Consider the following 8099-nt stretch of genomic DNA (forward strand, 5'->3'; position numbering starts at 1 on the left):
CTTTTTGTGTTAGATTTTTTTTTTCTTTTTTTTTCACCTTCTGGCATTTTCCTGTTTTCTATTGTGAACATGCCTTGGTTTAACAATTGGGAGAAATTTTCAGTGAACTTTTCATTTTAAAAAGTGAAAATGTCTGGTTCAGAGATTAGAAGCAGAGCAATTTATATTCTCCATACTGTGCTATGGAATACTGTTTCTTTTGAGAACAAGTACCTGTGTTTCCTAACCTGTTTTCATTCTTTAAGACAGATGTTTTCAGTGTTCTGAACCGTGTCTCTGACAGGCCGGGTGCTTTCTAACTTACCATGGCCTCGAGTGTGGCGTCTAGAAACTTACTGTGAGGACTTGTTGAGATCTTAGTTGTGAAGAACACAGTGGATCTTCTCCCAACATTTCTCTGAATGTTTATGCTCTTAGCTCACAACCTTTATTGTGCTTAATCTTTTCTGAGTTTGTGTTGAGATTATTTTATACGTATCTATATATAATACACTTTTTTTAAAACTTAAAACATGTTTTTTCTTTTTTTCCCCATCAGTGTTGAACTCATAGCTTTTGCACTGAGCCATATCCTCATCGTTTTTAGAATTAGATTTTTTTTTTTTTTTTTTTTGGTAAAGACTTTCTGGCTAAGTTGCCTAGTTTAGGCTCAAACCTGGAATCCTCCTACCTCAGCCTCCCAGAGTGTATTGTAGGCATGTGCCATCAGGCCTGGTTGTAATATTTTAATGTTTGAATTCTGATATCCTACATTAATTTCATTAATAACTAACTTTGTGAGGGATAATACTACTGATTTTATTTTACAATGGCAAAACTAATACTAAAGAAGATCCCATATGGTAGTGAAAGTGGAATTTGCTCCTCAAACCTGTGCTTTAACTCACTTAATATTAAGAAGGCATGTAGCTAAAAGTCAAGAAAATTTGTATTTCTTCCTGCTTTATTGAAGACGTTTTTAGAGGAGTCCCCACCCTCCAGGCCTAGTGATAAAAAATAATTACTAGGAAGTTGGTGCCCTTGTCTTGATTTGTGCTAAGTTGCCAGCAGTGTGATTTTTCTTTGTCTTTGTGCCATTAGTGCAAATGTCAGCAGAGTGAAAAAGATCAGGGTTGGCCCAGAATTTTTTGTATTAGTGATTATTTGGCTCATGGAAGGTGAGATTTCTGAGATAAACAATTAAAACTAAAAAATTTTCTATGTACATTTAAAAAGTAACTGCTGGCTCAGCTTGGCAAAGGTCTAATTCCCAGGGGTGGCCTACCTAGTCTGCTATCCCCACCAGCATGCCTGATAGACCCTGTGTTGCCGAGATCCAAAAATTGATAAAAATGAAATCAAAGCAGACAAAATCCTCTGCCTTTGAAGGAAATGATTGAGCAAAAGCAAGCGGGTGAGTTGACACGTGCCGCCAGTGTGCACTGTACGTTCCACTGACAGTGAAGGCCCCACCACCTCTGTGCCTGAATGAATGGGCAGGCAGGAGAGCTAGGTCAAGGAAGGAGCTGGAGCGCTAGTGAGAGAGTCCAGCAGAGTGCAGGATGGTCTCTGAGAAGCCTGCAGGGTTAAAGTGCAATTTATTTATTTAGTTATTTATTTTTGGTACTGGAGATTGAACTTGGGACCTTGTGCTTGCCAGGCGGGTGCTTATGTCACTGAGCTATATCCGTGGCCCCTTAAAATGCAAGTTAATCAGAGCACCTTTTTTTGTTGTTAAAATGCTTTTAATTATTCAATTAACATGATTTTTAAAGTATATTAATAGCCAGGTGTGGTGGTACACATGGGTAATGCCAGCTCTTGAGAGGCAGGGGCAGGAGGATCACCGCAAGTGCAAAGGCAGCCTCAGCTACATAGTGAGTTCATGTCAGCCTGAACTGCATATTGACCAGTTTATTTGTTTTTGTTGTTGTTGTTTTTTGTTTAATGGATTTTGTGCAGGGTCTTACTACGAAGCTTGGATTTGTAGTGATCTTCCTGTTTTCAGCTTCCTCAGCACTGGGATTACAGGTGGGTGCCACCATGCCCAGACTTGGTCTCCTGCTGAGCACGCCCAGGGTCAGGCCCTGCCCGGCCCAGCATGGCATGTGGTGCCAGGGATTGAATCCCAGTCCTCGTGCTTGCCTAAGCAAGCGCTTGGTCTGTTGACTGTCTTGCTGACCCTGAACTGTATATTGAGACCCTGTGTTGAAAAATAATGCAAATAAAGCATTTAATAATCTTAACTGGAAAAAAAAATGTATACAAATGGGGCATGTGTGCCTGTAATCGCATCTGCTCTGGAGGCAGAGGCCAGGATTGCAAATGTGAGGCCAGCCTACCAGAATTTGTGAGAGACTATGTCTGAAAATAAAATTTAAATAAAGGGGCTGGGTACTTATCGAGTCTTAAAGTTTATAGCCAAGTGCTCTACCACTGGGCTACATCTATCACCCCATGTGTTACTTAAAAGTGTATTCTTTAGGGATTTTTGTTTTGTTGTTTTTTGGGGGGCTGTAGTTCAGGCTGGCCTCAGATTTGGCAGCCATCCCCCTGCCATAGACTCCCAAGTGCTGGGGTTAAAAGCATGTGCCCCCCCACCACTGGAAATGTACTGCTTAATCTCCAAGTATTGGGAGATATTCTGCTTTCCTCCCAACTCTCCTTTCTTTTTCTTTTCTTCCACATTTTTCCATCTCTCTTCTACCTCCTTACTTTCCTTGCAGGTTCAGGGTCTTTGCATTGAGCCACATCTCCAGGACTTGTATTACTTTTTGACACAGGATCTCATTAAGTTGCTAAATAGCCCCGGCTGGCCTGAGACTTGGAATCCTCTTGCCTCAGCTTTCCACCCGGATGCAGTTACAGCATGCACTTCCATGCCTGTTCATTGTGTTATTGACTTTTAGTTTAATTCTGTTGTGGTCTAAGAACAGGCATTGTATAATTTCTACTCTTTTAAATTTGTTAAAGTGAGTTTTATAGCCTAGAATTATGGCCCATTATGTGGTCTGTCTTGGTGAATATCTCAAGTGCATTTTTGAAGAATGTGTACCATGTGGTTATTGGGTTAGTAATCTGTAGATCTCCATTGTATCAGTTGATGGTGGTGTTGAATTCAACTGTGCCCTTCATGGGTTTTTTTGTCCTCCTACCTCTGTCTATATCTGATAGAGGATATTAAAGTCTGCATTGTAATTGTGAATTCTAAAATTTTTCCTTGTGTTTCTGTCAGTTTTACCACATATATTTTGGTGCATTGTTATTGGCTGTATATACATAAGGATTTATGTCCTGGAGAATTGACCCCTTTATCTTTATGTAATATCCCTCTATTCCTAATGGTTTTGCTTTCTGTAAAATCTGTCTCTGAAATTAATAGAGCCATTGTTTTCTTTTCATTCTTATTAGCGTGCTGCATCTTTCTCCGTCCTTTTACTTGTAATTTATAAGTATTTTGTTTTCTTCTGTTTGATTTGGGCTACTGGGGATTGGACCTAGCGGCTATAAACAAGATACGTACTCGAGCCACTCCCTCCTTTTTTTATGGTTTTAATTTTTTGAGATGGAGTTGGCATGTTTTCCAGGCTGGGCTTGAATGTGTGATCCTCTTAATGTTAACCTCAGCCTCCAGAAGTGCTAGGATTATGGGTATGTGCTGCCCTACCAGCATGCTTTTAGCTTTTAATTGAGCATGTATGTGATACCAGTTTTTCTTTTATTTTGGCTTTTTAAGTGGTTGCCCTGCAGTTTACAGTGTGCATTTCCAGCTAATGACAGTGTGGCAGGTCGCTGATTTATGAATGATGTTCCATTCCAGAACACTCGTAAGTCAGATTCATTCATAAGTCTGACAAAGTGAGTCTTAAGACCTTTTACACAAATAAAAATATAAAGCATAAAAAAGGTGAGGTCTGTTTGCATCTGTGAAAGCTTGCAACTCAAATGTTTGTAACATTTTCATATAACACGCTACCACTTCACATAGAGTACCTTACCGTGACAAAATATACTGATGTCTCTGTCAGAACCCTGTGTCATTGCTGACATTATTTCACTAACTACTTAATCTGTGTTTATGATAATCAACTTGATAAAGATTTAAATAAGTGGGGCTGGTGAGATGGCTCAGTGGTCTAAAGCACCTACTTAGAACAAGCTAAGCTAAGCAAAGAACAGGGACTGCGGTTCAGTCCCCCAGCACCACATGCCAGCCAGCCCTGCCCCCTGGTGGGCTGAGCTGGCCACACACACACAAAATATAAATAAATAAATAAAAATTGTATAAGAAAATTTAAAAAAGATTTAAATAAGTAAATCTGGTGCTGATGAGATAATGAAAAAAAGACACTGTTCTGTTCCTTTCTCTGTGTTCTGCTAGTCTTTTTCTTTTCTTTTCTTTTCTTTTTTTTTTTTTTTTTTTTTTTTTTTTTTGCAGAGCCAGGGATTGAACTCAGGCCTTTGTGCTTGCCAGGGAAGCACTTATTCCACTGAGCCATCTCCCTGGCCCCCTGCTGCTAGTCTTTTTCTATACCTTACACCTTTTATGGCCTTCCCATGCTTCTTGGATATTTTGTTTTATTTTTGTCATTTACCTTACCCCATTCTTTTTCTCTGCATTTCAGTTTGGCAGTTTTCAATTGAGACATCCTCAAGCACGGAGATTTTTTTTCTTAGCCATGTCTAGTCATCTAAGAAGCCCATCAAAAACATGCATGTCTGAGACAGTATTTTTCATATCTAGCATTCATTTTTGGTTACTGCTTAGAATCTTCTGCTTATGCTGCCCCTTGGTTCCTGTGCTGCATATCCTGTCTGTTATTTCCTGATCTAGAAGGAACCATCTCTACACCCTTGGTGGGAATGGAAACTAGGACAGCTACTATGGCAAACAGTATGGGCATTCCTCAAAAAATTTGAACTAGAAACTCCATTCAACCCAGGTATTCTTCTAAGATTTCTTCCTGAATGGATTACGGACATGATATTACAGTGATACAAGCATACCCATATTTATAGCATCACAGTTCATAGTAGCTAAATCTTGAAAGTGGCCTCTATGTCCATTAACAGATGAATGGGTGAAGAAAATACACTTTTTCGTAGTTCTACTGATATTTTATTGTGCTTCTTCAAGTACAAATAATTAATTTTACAAGAGAACACATCCTTTCCTTAGATCGTATGAGTAAGTTGAGTAATACATTAGCTGTTCAGAAGTTTCCATGTGGAATATAAAATCCTTAAGCCAAAGTCCCAGCTTTACATTTGTTTTCTACTCCCAACATTGTTTTTTTTAATTTAATTCTATTTTATTTTATTGAGAAACAAATACCAATGAGATAGTTTCAAAACTGATTAATAGGACAGTTTCAATAATTAATACATTGTACATTGTTATATTCTTAGTGGTTATCTGTGGTATAAGATGCAGACAGAATATCCTGTCCAAACACTATTAGTACAAATCTTCTCATTGAATTAAGTGACAGTAGCTGTATATCTATCCTAACTATTCTGCATGTACAGATACAAAATGGTCCTTCCTTTGTATCATCTTTTTTTGTTTAGTTCTGTCAGAAATGGGTATTCCACTGGCATCTAAATACTATAGGTGCGTGAATTCAGCATAACAATCCAACACAGTCCAGCAGTCCACAACAGTAGTGGGTTATCCACAGAAGTTGTTGACTTGAGTCTTTCACAGCTCATCATATTAACATGGTTTTACATTATACACCTCGTTTTTATACTTTTCTGCTGGATGGTTAAGACCAAGATAAAACAAGACGTGTATAACAAGAAATGTAACTTTTGTATCTGATAAGGTCAGTCAAGTACCCTCAGGATTTATCCTGTAACCCTGTACCACAGTTTGCAGATCCTTTGTCAGTGTCAGCCATGTGGATGAGTCACAGCCATTGCTTGACCAATTTGCTCTCTGTGAAAGCCTGAGAGAATGTTTTCTCTCCATGTGACTCTCCTTAGGCACAGTCTATGTCGTTGATCACGTTGCTGTGTGGCCCCATAATCTCCTTGATCAGAAAATTTGGGACACAACTGAGTTACCTGATGTTACAGTATAGGTTCTCCTATGTCCTGAGTCTTCACTGACCTTGAAAGGCTAGGGTCAAAATGTTGGCTGTCCTTGCAGACCTTCTATTTCTGCAACTTTTGGTCTGTAAACTTAGGTTGTTAACCTTCCAGAAGAGAAGCTTATTATTACCCTACATCTTATGCAGTTGGGTTTAACTTCACTATCTGTCTGAATATCAAACATCTTAGGCATAACATGAAATAGGTATTTTCCATCAAGTATTGATATGTTTAACATTAAGTCCCTACAAAATATGGAGACAAAATTTTTAAAAATGAAAAATATTTAAAGATTATGAATAAACAATTATATATTTTTACACAGAAATTTAGAAATTAACCATATACAGCATTGTAGCAGGACAGTCCTGTGACATTTTTTTTTCTTTTAGTTGTGTCTTTTAAGAAAATATATTTATACATAATGGAGAACTGTTGTGCCATGAAGGATAAATTTGAATAATTTGTAGGAAAATGGATGCACTTTGTGACCATAATGTTAAGTAAAATAAATCAGACCCAAAAGCTTAAATATCACATGATTTCTCTTGTATTAGATATGCAAAGTATAAATCTGCAAAATAAAAGGTAATAGGAAATGGAGATAGAGCATTTGCAAATGCATGTCAGACCAAGAAATGGAAGAGGTGAGGGGGAAAAGGGGAGGAGAAGGAAAGGTGAAAAGAATGATTGCAGTGCACTGCAAACATGTACTAATGACAACAAGCATTTACATTAAAAGGTAAATTCCTGTGTAATAATTACAGTGCCCCTGCCATATCTGAGTGTATCTGATGCCTGCTCTGTGTCTTTAAACTGTGTTTGGTTTTGTTGTTGTTTGTTTTACTTTTAGAGTGTCTAGTAATTTTTTTCTTGGACCTGTAGTGGGTAAAAGGAATGGCTCTGAATAGGTCTTTAGTAATTATATGGTAAGGTGTTGGGAGTAGTGTTCTACAGTCTTGTGATTTGATTTTTTTTTTTTTTTTTTTTGGAACCGGAGTCTTGTGATCGTGACCCAAACATTTTGTGATCCTGTGCTTTCTTCTTTGGGTTTTTTTTTGTTTGTTTGTGTTTTTTTGTGTTGTTGTTATTTTTTGTATGTTAGTACAGGGTCCACAGTGTCTCACGCTATAGATTAGACTCGTAGTGGTTCTCCTGCTTTCAGCCTCCCAAGCTCTGGGATTACAGGCACACACTGCCACGCCCAGTGTGATTCTGTACTTTGGATTATGACTTTCATGGGCTTTTTACTCCCAGCCTGGGTAGGACATCCCCTCCACTGCAGATCAGTTAGGTCCAGTTACTTTCTCCTTCAGATATTCCTTAGGACTAAGACCTTGTAAAGATCAAAAGAGTAGGCAGGTGTGTTTCAGAATGGTTCTTTTCCCTTTTGTCTGCTAGAGTCCAGAGGGAGTTTTCTGTGAGGACTCACTACAGCACCAGAAGATAAAACAAAAGTATGAGGTGCCGCTGTCATCTGGAGATTTTAACTTTGTTGTCCCCACTGAGCCTTTAGAAATCTGTCAGGTGCCAGGCATGGTGGCACACACCTGTAATCCCAGAACACAGCAGGCTGAAGTAGGGAAATTGCTACTGAGGCCTGGGCTACATCGTGAGTTCAAGGCCAGCCTGAACTACATAGGGAGACCCTGTCTTTAAAAAAAAAAAAAAAAAGAAAGTTACAGTTCAGGTTCCCTTGGAGCCTGCACCTTCAGGTTTCTGCAGAGTAAATTGTGATTGTATATTTTGTTCATTGGTGTTGCTGGTTTTGAGGACAACAGCTTGTGACTTCACTTTGTTTCTTAGATCTAAGAAGACTTGTTGATTATTTTAGTTCGTGCACCTTTTAACTTGCTAAATGATCTTATGTACTGAACTGGGATGCAGAAGTCCCAAGTGAGTCTTGTATGAAATTATCCCAATTTTGCTTCACTTCACAGAGGATGAATTTTAAGTTTTCTGGAAAATACAATCCCTTTGGTTTTTTTTTTTTTTTTTTTTTTTTTTTTTTTTTTTTTTTTTTT

Source organism: Octodon degus, unplaced genomic scaffold (assembly GCF_000260255.1).
Source record: "Octodon degus isolate 3935 unplaced genomic scaffold, OctDeg1.0 scaffold00108, whole genome shotgun sequence".
NCBI lineage: Eukaryota > Metazoa > Chordata > Mammalia > Rodentia > Octodontidae > Octodon > Octodon degus.